The following is an 18,179-nucleotide window of genomic DNA, read 5'->3' as shown; positions in this document are numbered from 1 at the left end:
AGATTTACCAATGTCAAAGAGTTACAGTAGAAATGTTTGAGTGTCTAAGACGACATGAAGATCAGTAAAAAATGTTATTACTAAATTTCAATTCAATATTTTACCATTTATCACTATATACAAGTGGGAATGTCTAAAGGGATTCTCAACTAAAGTAGATTAATCATATTTGATTTTGGTACATTTGATTATGAAGCTCCCCTTAAATAATATTTCTATTTACTAGAAGAGGATATACGTGAAAGTACTTCAGAATCATTTGTTTTAATAGGATATAGTGATGCTGCTGTGAACTTCGAAGGTTGTCTTTTAACGAACTGGATATTAGCTTCATTATTTCTTCATTTTCCTCCAAATCGTTATTTCTAAATCTTCCTTTACTCACTTTTCTCCACTCAATGATTTTGTTTAACAGTGATGAAAGATCTTTTCTCTGTACACATACCCCTTTGTTACTGTTTTTTCCCTCCATATAAATTCTTATTTTGTGGTTCATGTGTTCTCGGTATTCTCAGTTTTTCTCAGTATTTCTAATTCTACGACCCCTGCAAGTTATAACATTGTTTCGTAAATTTTTCCATTAAAGTTTATTGCCTGATTTTATTCTATTGTTCATTACATTCTTTTTTTTTACTATTTACGATTACTCCCAGGTATTCGAATATATTTGTTGTTTCACAAATTTATACACACCCATTTCTATTTCTGCCCGGTTCTCTGCATTTCACCTTGTGCTTACCCATTCCTATTTTAGTCTAGTTGATACTCAGTACGCTGATTCCTAATCCTTTGTTTGATTTTTTAGTTCTATCTCCAAGAAACCTACTCTGTGTTCTAAACAAAGAAGCCTACACATTTCTGATTCCTAGATTTCGATATGCTTTTTCGCGCTCATATCCAGGATGCTCTTTCAAACACCACGAAGGAAAGTGCATTTGAACAGTACGTGGAGTGGAGTATCCTCCTCCAATTTTCATCTTAGACATAGAGTATCTTGTGTTTTGCCGTATATAAGGGGCCAGTAATCAACCCGATGATCAGCATTAGTTGATTTTTTTCGAGTTGAATGAAACTGTCTACCAGTACTTTTTATGGCCTTCTGAAGAGGGTTTTGGTGATGACATCATTGGATACGGGTAACATTTTCGCTTACCCGTCTGCGCTTTACCTGATACCAAAATGTCCAGTTTCTTACACAAATTTCACGTAGTTGTTCATTACCGGTTTTTGAAGTTACTCAATACCGTTTTTACTACCTTAGAGGTGATAACCACCACCGCGAGTGCCTCAAGAGTATATTAATAGCCGCAGAAGATATAAATGTTTTTGATCCTACACTTTTGGCCCTCTAGCAGAAATTAGGACCTTCAGGGTTTAGTAAATTAGGAGTGTTATCTTCCCATTCTTGTCTTTCAGGCAAGACGACTTTAAGTTTGGTTAGAACGTTTTCTAGGCTCCTGTCCTGTAGTATAGCCGCATGGCCATATTGTGCTAATCTCCATAGTCATTGTATATGCAGAACAATTTTAGTTTTTACTGCCAAATTTTCTGCATAAAGATTCGGGACTCACGTGTATGATGGCCTCATATACATATTTTTCTTTTCACAACAGTACGGGGCTTCAGCCCCACGTTTTGCGAAGCAATCTTCTGCAAGTCCAAACATTGTAGATTAATATTTATTATCCGTATACATTTAAAAGAAGTGATAAAGTAGACTTCATAGTATCAAATTATATTATATTATATTAAATTATATTATAATTAAAAAGTTGTTGTTAGAAAGATAAGCCAATTATGAAATGAAGTATATTATTTTGAAAAAAATCCGCTGATCTACTTAAGCATAACTTCGTGCAATGATCTGACTACCTAACAATAAATACAAAATTCCTCGTTTATGGAAAATTTTTTATAATTTCAAATAGAAAACGTATACCACAAATTGTTCGATGACAATTCATTCATTGTCAAATCATATGATTTCGAAAGTAATCTTAAGTTCACTTTGGTATAAAGCCAGTCACAGACTTCACCAACATGAATTTTAGAGCAGTTTCTGTCGTCATATTCACAGACGATCGACCGAAATGAGCGTCGTTAGGTTCAACGTTAACTTTATTAGGTCAATGTTTCCAGAGAAAATGTGCCAGTTTGAAAATTTTCTGCACGAACGTTCACTGCAAATCGATTTTTAGTTTAATAGAAAGCAGCTTGTTAGAAGAATACGTTTCGTTACTACAATAATAGAAACTTTGGCACATAAAATATAGAAATAGAATTTTTTCCGATAGGTTTCTATAAGAATCAATAAAATTGTAGATGTAACAAAAAATTGAAAATATACAGGATTGTAAGTCTGTTTATATGAGATCGTTTGTTCATATCTTTAAAAAAATCGTAATCGTTGCAAATCGTGTAAATGTATTCCAAAGTAAATTCGAGGATGCTCAATCGGTTCCAGAAAACTGAAACTGTTGCCGAAAGGCAAAGAATTTGGAGAGCCCATATAACAACCGTCATTGGTAGAAACTCTCGTAGTACTTGCAGAATCCTGAGTAGAAATGTTTCTTCATTGATCTTTACAATAAGCAAAAGAATTCGTGATATTAATTTAAGATCCACGCGACTTTTTAAGGATACTACCAAAATACCTACAAGTAGGAAACAAAAACTAGCTTGAGCATTGGAGCAAGGTGATCTTCAGGGATGAGTCCCTTCAGGTATTATGTTCAGATAGTAGACAAGAACGAAAATGGATAAATCCATTGACATCGTCCGGTCCAAGAGATTCGAAGAAGTACAATTATGATTTGAGTAGGAATTTGTTTTAATGCCCGTACTATATTGATTATATTCAATGGAAACATTACAGGACAAATATATAGAGATCAAGTGATAAACAACATCCCACTACATCTCTTCTATTCATTTTAGTTGCGAGATCAGATCGAGCATCTAGCTGTGGTGATTTTGGAAAAACATCAAATTCAAGGTTTTCTTCTCTACCACTCACCTGGGTTGCCTATTCCAAATAGCATGCTTAGAATCAGTAAGAATAAGCTATTGGTAATTACAATACCGACCAGAAATCTATCAACTTGAAGACTTTCTTACGCCTAGTACAGAGAACTGCTGAACGACAAAATCTTCATAAGAGATCTTAAATTGATAAATAATAAAGAAATAGTTCTGAAATTGGAGGCAACGTGAAGACACATGTAAAAAAGATGCCTTTATAGCGGGTTATCCTTTTTCTTCATGTAAACGATTATTAATAATATGCTGGTTGAGATGCAGTAGACAAAGGTGCATACCATAGGCTAGTCGATTACTTTGCACTTCTTATACAGGACCACGACCTTGACATATGAAGAAATAAGATGCAAAAAGCTTTTAATATCAATAAGTAATGATGCACATCCAGGTAATTGAGTCCCTTTAAGGCTGATACGTTGATTTAATAAAACCCATTGTGGTTATGACTACTCCCATCCTAGCAGTGGCTATCGCTTTTGGCGCTTTAAATCCTTTTTTTGAGGTGGATTACTCCTAGTTATCTAATTCTTATTTTCTTTATAGTTTGTCTTTTGTTTTGGCTGCTTTTGTTATTATTTTCCATTCTAGCCGGTTTCGGCATTTTACTCATGGGTACGAGGTAAAAACTGCCATTAGGTTGCAATCATAAGAGCTTTGAATAGCTGTCTAATATGGGCGTGCGGCTATACCAAAGCTCAGGACCCTCGAAAAAGCTTTTACTGAGAAATGGGTTAACCTAATTTTCTAAACCCAAATAGACCCGTTTAGTACACAGATGCGTTCAGAACATAACTGGAAGAAGAAGCAACTTTCTTTAGTTACGCATTGAGATTGAAGGAAACTATAAGGCTCGTTTCCCTAGTCACAATCTTCGAAGCCCAGATTTTAGCATGTACTGGAGAGATAATCAACCAATAACACAGAAACAAACCAATTTATATCTGCTACGAGTCTGTAACAATAAACAAGCTCTCGAAATACTTAGGGCTGTATTGAAAGGCTGTCGATAAATAACTGTATCAGCTGGTCCCTAGACACCAGAGCGCTCATTGAAATGGGAGGCCATACGGGTTATGTGACGAATATGTTATCGGTCTTCTCTATTCCCTTAACGATGGTTTTATCAAAAATCTAATGGACAGGTGGCTGGGAATCACCGGTAAGCATCATACTGAAGCACTTTTTGAAGTTTAATTCGAAGCACTGAGATACAGTTTCGTTCGATTAATAAGAAATCAGCTAAGGCTGATCATCCCGTTGATCATTGGCCAATATTGGAGTTGCGTTTGGTACCCGTCTGGCAATTTTAAATACAATCATAACCTTAACAATTAAGCTTAAAGATAATGAGCTTAAACAAAATGCTCAGGTATCCAAGATGAAACTCTAATTCACCTTTTGTTCAACTGCACTCCTCTTCGTGTTATGCGAGTGATCACCCTGGAAATAAACGCGGAAGAGCATACGGAAATGAAGGAGACAGATAAATATTGACTTTTTCACTTCGCACACGCAGTAGGTCCCCATAATCTGTACTCCAATGCTGGAATCGCTCTTAAGAGGGCCCGGAGGCAATGGAAGATTTACTAATTCCAATTAAAAAGTTTCTCTCTATACATATGGAAATATTAGATATAAATACCACAATACTGTATAGTGGATATAAATTCTAATGAATAGTTTGATTGAATATTGCTAGTACCTTCTAACTAGATGATTAATTATATCTTAAGTCGTTCAATTTTATGGTTAATAAATGGTCAAAAAACATCCCGTTATTTCATATTCCTCTAGTACATTCTAAATATTTATTAGACTTATAAACAAACATATTGCCGACATCGCTATTGCATTTGTATGTAATAAGAACAATAAAACAAAATTCAAAAAAAAACAACAACAAATCATATATTATATAAAGTTGTCTTTGGCACCGGCTACAAAGTCGGCAGCAACTGTCACTATCTATACGCAACCGAACTGAAACCTCGTAGATTTATTTTGTTCTGGTGGTTCGCAGTTTACTGAGAAATCCAATGAGCCTAGCTTAATTTTTAATAGCTCCACGCGTATATCAGGTAATGAATTGCTTGGACCGCAGTATGGAATTCGTCGGCACTGCTGTTGTATATGAACCGCAACAAATATCTATCTGTTCAACCAGCGCTATCTCTAGCGCGCTGCACTCAGTTCGGTAACAGTATCATATCGGAACGAGGAGTGTGTGGAACGTCTTGTAGTATAACGTTCTTTTTGCGACCGGGGAATGTAAACAGATACTTTTGAGAATATTGAACACTAAGTGTGACACTTTTATTACGAGAATTTTATGTGTTTTTCGGGGTTACCTGATCTATTCCGATTTACTCTTCGTTTTTTTCTTCTTTTTTTGTGAATATTTTGTGTGACTTTTATGGATACGTTGAGGCTTTGAAAAAACTAGCATTGAATGTTTGGTGAGTTTTTTGATGATTTGTTTGTGTAGGTCGATTCTAAAATGTAGGCTTTGGACTGCGTCCAAACTTTGAAAAATCGGAGGACGTTGTAATGATGTTTTCAAAAATGCATGTGTGAATTACCTATACGTTTAATTTTCTATACGTTTTCTAAATCCAATAAATTATGTTTAAAACTTTATAAATAATCCAAGTTAGTTTCGTTAGAATCTGATTATATGAAAATTCAGATTTTATTAAATTAACAAAAACAACTGAATGAAAAAACGCATTAGCATTTTGATTTTTTTCGTATTCTATGACATTTAAAATCTAATAAATAATCAAATCAAAAAGATTAAATTTGAATTTATAAAGATTGTAGATCCATGCATCTCTTTCTTAATTTGTATATTTCAGTATTCGTTAAATTAACAAGGGGATTTCCATCTTATTTGATTAACATAATATAAACTCATCTTTAGCTTCAACAGACTACTATAAAATTTGTAATTGTAATATCCCATCATTCAAATTTCAAAAACGCACTGTATAGCTCATAGAGCTTCTAGAACCGCTTGCATTCATCAGGGTAGTCTTGTTATTATTAAGTTTTGAATGGTTTTTTGGTGAATGTTTTTTTATTCCAAGTGAACAACACGCTCTAAAAACTCATTGACACATATACGTGATACGTGCTCTATTGGATAGAAGTCAGAGTTACTTGGTGGCTACTAGATATACATGACAATTTCATTTAAGTTGTCCATACCAGTTATTGTAATATATTTTCCCCAATTTTTAAATCACCAATTTGAGGATAGAATTTAGCAATTCATTCCTCATGTCTACGTCGTATTATATCACGACCATCTGGAGATTTTAGGCTCACTTGCAGAACGTTTAACGAGTATTAATCTGCATAAGTAACAAAATTGTAGCAGGCTTTTTACACTTAAACCGGGCTTCTTTCAATCTTCTAACTGTTAAAGGTAGGCATCCATTTTAAACTGATCAAATTTAAAATGGATGACTTAACTCTCTATCAAGTACATTTTCTATTTCTTAATACATGTTGTCAGGGAAAGCACGAATTATGTCTGGTAGCTCTTCTCCTGCCGTTATGTTAATAAATTGTCAACATATATCATTTTTCTAAGAAATTAAAAAAAGTATTTACTTAGCGTATTAATACACACAAAACAATAACTAATACCCAATAGAGATTTTGTATAATACATTTATCAGATTGAAAAAATCGGAGTACTAATTTTTATGACTTGGTTGAATGACATACCTATAAAACCTATACAAAAATAACCTAAGCAACTTGATATACACGTTAGCCACCTTAGGTTTCTAACATTTAAATCTTGGGGAACATTTTTTCAAATAATAAGAGTTGAAGTCAGAAAATATAAATAATAATTCAACACCAAAATTCATATTTGCTTCGTTAAATTGGGATATGTAATATGTATACCAATATCCCACTTATAATTTTATTTTTTTCCTAATTTAAAACTTTTATTAATCAATACACACAGCTGCAGATCAATTTTCGAATTAGCATGTTCCCAATTTGAAAAAAATTGCCCTCAAAAAGTAGTAATTGCGATAAAAAATACAGAGAATTATTTTATTAAAAACAAAGTGAAAATATTGAATTATTTTCCTTTAAGGTATTGTCCTTGGCAAGCAATACATTTATCCCAACGTTAAATTCAAAACTACTTTCTTTGCTGCTGTCCAAAATGATATCAAGACGTTTCTGTGTGTAATATTGTTTTTCCGGCAAATTTTCGTAAATGTAGTAACCCCTTATAAAATTTGGGGTTTACAGTTGTCCCTTTCCCTTGTCAAAGTTACTACATTGTCATTATAAACAAATTCTAACAGATCGTGAGCATCTTGGGCACTATATTTCAAATACAAACAAAATTGATAGCTAACAGTCAAGGCATGGAAGAAGAAGATAAAACATTTCAACAACTGAAAATCACAACAGATTCCTTAATTCGATCATAGCTGGTGGTGAAAAGGAGATCCTGAAACTACAATCTGAGAAATAAATGTCGGGCCAAACCTAAAAAAGTTTGTCTGGAAACAAGGCGATGTTTCTCTATTCTCGTAGTATCTACAGTGTCCACTTAAATTTAGTTTATCATGAACAAAAAACTCGATGTTTAAGCATTGTTCAAGTTCCATATTTAACAAAAGACACGATTTCACTAAAGCCTCATTTTCAAGTCTCTTTCTTCGCACATCGTTTCGCAAACGTTCAAGGGGTTCTTTATACAATTTAGTGTTTACATAAATGTCGGAACGAATTTTGATTGAACTATGCCTTAAAAAAAATACTAATAACCATGACTTTGATATCACTGATTTTCCATTGAAAATTCTGAATTTTTGTCCAGTTATAGCCACAGAATTGACTTTCATTTTTCCTTATAACATTTAAACCGTTCCGAACGGTCATTTGAACAGTCTTTGAAATAACTACATTATAATTATTGACAGGTATCAATATTTCGTCTGATTTTTGAGACTTTTTATCACCTTCAAAAATAGTTCACGAAATATTAACAAGCATGAAAGGGTTCTGGGCGCTCAATTCTCCTATTGATCTGACAGGAGATGCGCGTTATAAAGTTTCTGTCAACGTTTTGTCAGAGCTGTTTAAGACTCTTTCTAAAACTGGAATATTGTTATCCTCAAACCATTTTAATGCTGTTTTGGACGCATGATAGGCAAATCTGGCTTGCTGACATATGACATCATCCTCCGAATCCAAAGTTTCTTCGATTTTGGGTGATAAACATTCCTCAAGAATAGTTAAATATTTATCGGTATTGATGATACTAAGTTTAATAGCCGGATATCTGCACCCTCACAATAACGTTTACCGAAACTCAAATTTTTTGTTTCAGACAATCTGGATTTAATGTCTTATTCTCGGGGGAATCTACTCCGACTATCGTCTATACAAACTTCAAAATTCCAAGGTATTTTGTTCCATCGTTCCAAGTTACTGTTTCGATGGTCTCTGGCCCATTTCAATCTATTTTTTCTAATGAGGTCACCAAAGATTTCAATGTTTTGAAAGTTTTGCAACTTGAAAAGATGTGTTTCTTATATGTCTATGGATTTATTTTATTTGACACATGTTTGCATTCATTGTTCTTTCTAAACAGTGATAGGAGAAGGGAAATATAAATTTTTTGGAATAATTACAGAGGGTTGTATAAAATTTCATATTTGCAATCGGATTATGGCAGTACAGGCATAGAAGGTTTATGTAAATTCAACTTTTCCTCTTTTACGACGTCATAAAAACGTGGTTTTTGAATCCCTATCTATTTAATCTAGTTTCTTTTTTTAGATGTCATGGAAACGTGATTCATTTCTTCTATTTTTCTTCTTCTAGGGATCATAAAAACGTCATTTGTTAATTCGGTTCTATATTCTATTTTCCATTTTTTGGACTACATGGAAACGTCGTTTCTAAAATTTCCATTTATTTCATTTTTTTTAAGCGTCATAAAAACGGGTTTATTAATTTTTTTCGCATTTTATTAAAAATAAATATTTTTCAAAAGATTTGGTTTTTGTTCCGCAACAATGAATTCAGTTTTATATGATCATCTTCATGTGATAAAACTTGTTAGTCGTTGGGGGCCACATACGATTTTCAAAAGGTAGAATAAATAAAAATCTCATTGGAAATGTTAGAAATGTTAAATAATGAATGGACATCTTATGATGTGTGCTTACGAAGATTTATTGAAACCAAAAACAAAAGTATTTAAAGAAAACTATGTTCGTATTTTTCTTCCGTATTGCAGGATTATTTGAAGCAATACAACTGAAGAAACGCTTGCGTGGTCAACGTTTTACGACGTAACATGAGATAGATGAGCATTCCAAAATATGATTGGCTTTAAGCATTTAAATTGTGGAACGTTTAGTTACAAAAGTACATACATGTATGTGGTGGTTACTTTGATAATAAATAGAATTATTTTCAAAGACTTTTTGTTTTCTAATACCTCAAAATATATAGTATCACCTGTGTATTTTGACATCTCAAGCAATGTGTGCAATGTTCCCGATAGATTTAGGTTTTGGTACATATATAAAAAACTTTTTTCATTGGAGTTTTCTGGATATTAATAGATTATTTGTCTGGAATTCCAATATGATCATAAACTTGTTTTTCATAAATGAAAAACTTCAGATAAAGAACCAGGGACATGTTTAATAAATGCATTTCTTACGGTTTCAAACGATTTTTCCGTAAATAATTAATCAGAAATGCAACGAATTCATTACCAGTCACAGATGATTGATAATTTCTTACAGTACGTCTTTTTAATAGAATTTGTCTTTTGATAAGCGAAATTTACTGTATGTGTAAGTTATCACGATGAATGATTTATTTGTACTGAAGACATTTAGTTGTTGAATGTTTTTTTTGTATTTTGAAGATCTCATTGGTGTATATATACGAGGTCTAGATATTAAATAACGAGACTGGTTACGGAAAAGGCTTTACCGCTCCCATCGCCTCCAATCGTGTCTCTTTCAAAGCAGATCTTTTTCTAACCTTTCAAGTAAATCTCAACATTGACGTAAGAGCTTTTGGTCAGGAGTCAGATTTTTTGGCACCAACTTCGCACAGAGTTTTGTCCTGTGTAATTCCTCGTGTAATACTAATTTTTCTAACCGTTTCTTTATCGGCGTTTACAGCCTCGGCAATCATCCCCATGCTCATTCGACAATCTGAACGCACAATTTGGTTGATTTTGGTTACTGTTTCCGGAGTTGAAAAAGCCACAGGGCGACCTCGGCGATGGTCATCTTCAGTACTCTCTCGGTCCTCACTAAAGCGCTTACACCACTCAAAAACACGCGCACAAGATAGAGAATTGTCCCCATAGGCCTCTTGCAACAATTTATAGCACTCAGTCCGAGTTTTTTTCAATTTAACGAGAAATTTGATATTGATCTGTTCTGGGTCATGCATAGACAAGATATCTAGATACCCAACGCACTACTCGTTTTTTACCCCACCCATTTAGGGCGCCGTCTAGGCGCACAGTCTCATTATTTAATAGCCAGACCCCGTACATTATAAGTGATAATGGAAGAAATGCAATTATTTGAGGTTATTTTTTAATCAAGAACACTTAGTATTTTTAATAAAAGGCGACTTTGTATTCATTAAGAAGTTCAGTGATCGCTATACAAACGTTTTGGTACAGTTATAAACAGTGTACATTATTTCAAGAGGCTTTCTAAAAATCAGAAGTAAAATGTTAAAAAATTATTCATATAATCGAATAAAGAGATGCAACAAATTTAAAGTGTTTAAAGTTTATGCTCTTGAAACTAGTGAAACTACTGAAAACATAGACTAGAAAAACAAAATTGCATGAACAGAACAGAATGCAACCCAATCAACGTTTCTATCCCCTCGATCTTTTTGGTAAATCTTAGAAAGAAATATTAAAAACTAGGAGATTCTGGCGAATATTTATACATAGGTATGTTATTAGGCATTTCAGATTATTTTATGGTTTCTTTCATGTCGCCTATCTAGGGTACAAAAATCTGGTTCTGCCTTGAAGAATATTTGGGATCAAGATATGAAGAATTTTAATTTTTATAGTATATTTGCAAGGTATCCACCAGCATTTTCATTATAGAAAACATAAGTCAAAAATACTTAAATTGTGAAAATTTGTCTATCAGATAATATTTTATTGAAACTATTATGAAAATTATGATAAAAGCAATTGTTGTAAGAAGTTATTGAGTATAAATTTGAAGTAAAATGCATAAAATTTAAAACTTCTAACTTCGAACGAGTACGGTCTATACTATTCACTAACTTTCCCGGGATTTGAATTCAAACATTGGAATAATTGTATAACTTAACAACTTACCTATGAAGTTTAACTTGAGAAGAAGCTTCATTTATTATTGCACTATTACTACAACTAAACTCTGAACCAAACTGAAAGTGAAATGTCTTGATACTTGATCAAGACTAATACACTGTTATACAAGGGTTGCTACTTAAGTTTTGTGAAAGACAAATTAAAACTAATATTTATAATTGAGATTAAGATTAAGATCAAAACACTTTTCCTTGCGTTTGAACCAATTGTCGATTCCATTCTGATCGAGGTACCTCTTGTATAAAAACGTCGACCTTGCAATTTATTTGTGATCTGCGGGAATACGAAGAAATCATTGGATGTCAAACAAAAACTGTACAGCAGATGATCCATCAATTCGATGTTTTGACTGTACAAAAACATTTTTGGTTAAAACTGATGTGTGATCGCTCGCATTGTCGTGGTGGATAATGATTCGTCTTCTGCGTTTGGTTTCCCTAAAAAACACTGGCAAAAAAATGATGTTGCAACATTCAGAATTAGCCGTTCTACGTTGCTCTAATGTAACGGTAACGAAAGACCCATACATTTTGTGAACAATTGTCCAATTATGCGGTATCCAACGGGAACAAATCTTTTTGACAGCCAAATGTTCATGCAATATTGTATGTATGCGTGTGGAACTAATGCCTAAGTATGCTTTAATCTACCGATGTGCGGATGTCACATAATGATCTTGCAGTATCAGTTTACGCACAGCATCGATGTATTCTAACACAACAGCCAATTTTGAACGACCTTCACGAAATCCATTCTAACGAATTGCTACCACGACTGAATTCGGACAACTAACTAAAGACGGTGCTTCGTGAACAAAAGTCGAAGTTGATCCGCATAGTGCTGTTGGTTTAATCCACGTTGAATCTTTGCTATTTAATTCCATTTTTTAAATTTGAATGTTTCAAGTATGAGAACAACTCAAATAGAACTCGTAATAAACACGATTTGAGGACGTTCACCTTTAAAAATGTTAAACTTTATGATGGCAATGTCAGATTTGACATATTCACATCAGTGTTGCCATATGTCAAAACTTAAGTAGCATCTTTCGTATCTACTTCGGGCTTCTCTTTGCAAAGTTTGTTCCCTCCTATCATACATGATTATAATCAAGTTATTCAAGAAGAACTGTGAATAAATATGAGAATTTTATCATCTTGACAAATTTTTTTTTGTTTTACTCTGCCTTCTTGAAATTTTAACGAAAATGTATCATTGAGGGATATGATTTATAAATTGGAACCAAGGTATTATTGAAAGAAAATACCATAAACAACTTTTAGTTTTATATTGCAGGTGGTATGAAGTTTTTTGACATTAAAATCCATAATTATTTTAAAATGTAAGCGATAGGAAATTAGAAAATATCAATGACCTTGACACGTTTATATTTCTCGAGAAATTTCTCAGTAACTTAATCAAAATATCTTCGAAGGTATTTATTAACGGATATTTAATGATGGTCATTATTCAAAAAGCATAGTGATAATTCTCTACATTGGAATTAAATATAAAGCACGCTTTTTGTATTTTTGTGGTGATACAGTGAGCTTTATTTGGAATTTGAAGAAAAATTGTCGATTTCATTTGGAATTGCTAATTTTTTGTTGTATTCATATTTTTGATCTTAATTGTTAGAGTAATTACGTACTTATTATCATATTTTTTTAAATAGCGCAATGCCATCAAAAAGAACGCATATGCCATGTAAGATCATTTCTAAAAACTAATTTGGTGATACTTATCTACGTATTTTTCTAACTTCCGATCCAACGCTTTTATATATTAATAAATAAGATACCTTTTAAATTTTTTAGATTCCAAGAACAAGTTTCTCAATAATTAGACTGTAAAATAATGGGAAGCTACTAACAACGGATAGAGATTTCAAACTAACAACTGTATCATGAATAAGAGAGGAACTGGTTAAGCGAAAACCAACGGATAGAGATTTCAATGTTGATACGTTATGGAGATAGGAACAGTACACAACTGAGTTTTGGAACTAATTTGACAATAAATATCCCCATCGACCTATTTCACCTTCGACGGTGATTAAGTTCAAAGCAAAATTTAGAAATTTTGTCAATATGGATGATAGTTATGTGATCGTGTGGGCAACAATGTTAAGATGTAATATAATCAGTTCTTGTAATAAACCTACCAGTAAAGTTGCAATAGAGCAATCAATATATAAAATGTCTGTTCTAAAATACCTAAAAAATAATAAGCACCCACATGTACTGAAAGTAATTGATGAACTTAATGAATTATCACTAACAAAACTTTTATGAATTAATGATGGATAGATGAAATCATGATCTACAATAAATACAGCGGTACTGTTCCGTTGTAGAGCAGCCACAAGGTGAAGTCAAAGAGTATCATTTAAGTAAAGGCAAAGTACTTTATTTTCAAGGAAAAATAATTGATCATATAAGAATAAAAGTCATTCTTTCAAGACCTTAAAAATAACCTAAAATACTATTTAAACATGATCTGGCAGTACCACAGTCAAAAGTGGTGCTCAGTTTCTTTCACCAACAATAGAAAAAACGAAGAATGGTTACAAAATGTAATATATTACACTCAAATACCTATTCTTTTGTACGACACGATCTAGAATAGCATTGCTAAAACGGCGCAGCGGTCCTAAGATCAAAACACTTTGATACGTTCACTAATTGAAACTGAAGACACCACAGTATACGGCACACCACTGAACAAGTTGAACGATAGTGGAAACGACAAAATTTATCCCAAAAAGTTCCATACTTTTGATTCCTCTCCAAATATGCCAAAAAGACGAGTTCATCAAACTTTTCTTATACTACATCACTTGAGCAAATTTGTTTGGGATATATTTTTCAAATATCATTCATCATTATACAAGATATAGTAAGAATTTAAAATAAGAAAAGTGATCTGTGAATATTATTTGCTGGTAACTAATCCAATTCCGTCATCTAATATGGTTAGTTCACAAGAAATGCATTTGACATTATGATTAAAACGTTGGAAAGAAAATATTTTTATATATTTTAGTATGGGAACATTTGTGAACCTTTTTCCTTTATAAAATGGATAGTTACTTCCAACACTTATATCATAAATAGTTATTATTTCTCGAATAGACGCTTATGTAGTCTTGGAAAAAGTATGACCTCTGCGCACAGAAAAATAGTTCTTTTTCTGGTGTATTTCAACTAAATGACTTATATGTAAATGGAACATGACATATCCGTTTGTCGACATTTTTCATCATCATTTTTAATTAATAAGGATCAATTTGGAAGTTGGAAGAAGAAAAAAAAATGTTTCTTCTTGCTCTGCAAACCAGACATTCACAGCTTTTATTATCCAAAAAATCAATCATGATTACTCCATGGCATTCCCAAAAAACTGAAGCAAGAACTTTTCCAGCAGATTTTTGGACACGAAACTTGGAGAACCAGAGTGTCGCCATTCAATCGATTGTTGATTTGTTTCTGGATCGTAGAAATGTACCCAAGTCTCATCCATAATAACAATTCGGCTTAAGAAGTCTACATCGTTTTCAAATCGAGCACAGATCGAACGCGATGCTTCTATCCCTGCAAGCTTTTATTTCATTCATTCATATGGGGGATCCATTTTGCAGCAATTTTTCTCATGTTCAAATTGACGTGAACTATATGATGAATGCGTTCGTATAAAATATTCAGTGCTTCAGATATCCGTTTTAGCCCAATTCGTCTAATATCATTGCATGAACTGCATCGATATTTTCGGGAACTGACACAGAAAGTGGCCTTCCCGATCGGTCATCATCTTCAATGGAAAATTTACCTCCTTTGAAGCTTGCAGTCCAATTTTTCACGGTCGCATACGAAGGACATTGATCACCAAGGGTATTAAGCATATCTTCGTAAATCTGCTTACCTTTTAACCCTTTTAAATACAGGTACTTGACGATGGCTTGATAGTTCAATTTTTCGATTTTCACAATTTCGGTGGACATCATTTTTCTTTTAATTTATTGGTTTACTTTTTTGACGTAAAATAATACACTTAACTTCTAATAAATTATTTTTCGTTGCTATGGTAACGCAATATTTTTTTTATGTATGGAACTGGACTAGGCTAACTAGATATCAATAAATCCTTGTAAAAACAATTTGATTCTATTTTTGTTTCCGATAAGTCACTTTCTTTCTACATACATGTATTTTCATAAATTTCTAAAAACATATCTTAAAATGGGGATTTAACAGTTTCAATATGGAAACAATTGTTGCAATGCTTTGAAATTAAGAAGTTATCACGTTTTATTTTCCGTATTAAAAACAGCTAAATTCTCCGTTGCCTTGTTTTCACAAATATCTACTAATCAGTTGAAAACTTTGCATTAAAAATTATGGAAGTATTTATCGGTGGAAGCAATTATTCTCACACCCACCTTGAAAAGTAATAACACCGAGAAATATTTCCCTCGGAAGTTGATAAGATAGCAATGGAGATGAGAGATCAACTACCAGAAAGAAAATTGTATGTTTACCTTGCAATTTCTTATTTCAGTATTTTGCAAAACAGATTTCTGCATTTTGTAAATCGAAATATTGATCTATAAAATAGTACATCTTCCAGAAATCTATTTAATATAAATATATCAAAATTCAGTTTATATTTATCAGTTTTAGTGTGGGTTAGTCACCAAAAAATGTTATGAGTCAAGTTTGAAATATTTTTAACGCATTGATTGGTATGTTGAAATTGTTGAAATTTACAGTGTTTCTAATATTTGGATTTGATAAGAAAGCATTGTTAAAACACGATTTCATGCCGTTTAAAAGTCACAGTAAATTAGTACTACGAGTATTTTGAATCTCTACCTAATGGTAGAGATAAGTGATGGTGATAACTCAAACCGACTACAACTTAAAATTCCAGTACATCTATTATTGTGAAAAATCCATGAATTTATTCATATTCAATACCGTATCGTATACCTTAAATAGTTGCCAAGAACCCATCATCTTCATTGAATTTGAATACATATAATAATAAAAACAAAACACGTAAGTTGGATAAAAACATAATTGAAAAAAAAAACATTAAATACAAGTAATCTCTAAGAAAGTAATAGGTGGGAAGATTAAGCACAGTCATAGTAAATTAGTACTATTTCCAATATCTACTTAATAATACTGATAAGTGGTACATTTATTATGGCGAAAAAATGGGTCTCGAAGAAAAGATGCTACTGATTTAAAAATCAGTAAAAATTGTTAAAGAGTAAGATCACAAAGTTAATTCTGGTAAGACGTGGGAAATAATCTAATGGAATTAAAAATCTTGATAATTGAATTCGACGTGAAAAAATACGGTAAATTTAGAGCTCGTTCCCTCTTATAAGTCTGTTAGTGATTGCCTGTGATAAGTTACAATCCGTCTTAGGTAATAATTTGTTCATGTTCAGGACTGTTCACAAGTTGTAACATCAATAAAAAAATGCAGCTAAGTACGGGACGAATTCGTTCAGTTCAGATTAATTATTGAAGAGTTACGAAGAGAGCAGAAAAATGAGCAAAAGGCTTCATTATTCATCACAACAACACGCCGTGTCACAAGTTGATAACCATCTTATTTACCAGATTTAGCACCATGCGAAAAGTAACGGTATGCTATTAAAAGAGAGAGTAGATATAAACCATTCTGAGGTCTTCGAATTTTATATTAAATGTTGTCATAAGTGCATTGCTATCTAAAAGTAGTGGACAATTAATTAAAATTTCAAATTTACTTTTCATTAATTTTTTCAATCGCACCTCGTAGCTTTAATCCGTTTATAACGAGTCTGGTTTAAAAGGCGCCGTCGCAAATTTTATTTCTAAACTTCGGAAAATTAGTTTAGGAACGTCAAATTCAAGAAGGAACTTTCGAAGAATGTCATCCTATTAGTTTTAACCTTTTAATGATGAAAAGGAAATAAATTTTAAATGTGGATTTTCTAGAAAATTCGAGTGGAAAGTGTGCAAACTGTTCACATTTAAAAGCAACAAGATTCCTCGTCTCCTAATCCATTTTCGAACCCTACAATGTACGTCTGTTTTTATCGAATTCCTTTTCAACCAAATACTCTACACCAAAAATTTGTGTCAAAACAGTGCAATTTAAAGGAACAGAAGACATTTTCAAAAACTACAATAATAACTACATTCACTTCACACTTAAAGAGTCGGAAATAAATAAAAGCATTGGCACCTAATTCTTTTTTTTACATAAAGTATTCTTAAGCCGGTTATTTACGTATCTACATACTTAAACAGTATACTTGTGCAGTTGTATTGCACCAATATGCTGGAACGTGTCTTGGAGGACATTTGCACAAGTATTGTGATTGTACGAGTGTGTCGGGACAACCTGGAAACAGGAAATTGTGAGACAATCAAAGATTTTATTGAAATAGTGAACCATGCTTATTAAATATAAAATACAGGAATTATCACAAAAAACATAACGCTTTACCATAGGTTAATGGAAAAATTAAAATAGAAGATAATACTTATAAGGACCTTCGTGTAGTAGGTAATCGTAAAATGACTATCAGTTGCTGGTGTCGCGTTTCAGCCTCTCTCGTCACTCATTAACCTCAGTACCCCATTCTTTTTCTATTAAACAGGTAACAAGAGATAACAATCTTAGTTATATCTCTAGCTCCATATGAATATAATTGCGCCAGCAACTGCCAATGCGCCTT

General features: G+C 32.6%; 1 protein-coding gene across 1 annotated transcript in view; it reads left to right on the top strand.

Moving 5' to 3' along the window:
* Positions 1–5,221: 5,221 nt before the first annotated feature.
* Positions 5,222–18,179, top strand: part of LOC130444651 (uncharacterized) — a 172,983-nt gene continuing 160,025 nt past the window's right edge. Inside the window, exon 1 of the mRNA XM_056779904.1 lies at positions 5,222–5,495. The gene's annotated coding sequence lies outside the window, so the exon portion shown is untranslated. The remainder of the gene's footprint in view (positions 5,496–18,179) is intronic.

The sequence above is a fragment of the Diorhabda sublineata genome, chromosome 5 (assembly GCF_026230105.1).
Source record: "Diorhabda sublineata isolate icDioSubl1.1 chromosome 5, icDioSubl1.1, whole genome shotgun sequence".
Lineage (NCBI taxonomy): Eukaryota > Metazoa > Arthropoda > Insecta > Coleoptera > Chrysomelidae > Diorhabda > Diorhabda sublineata.
This window is presented reverse-complemented; position numbering and strand designations above follow the sequence as displayed.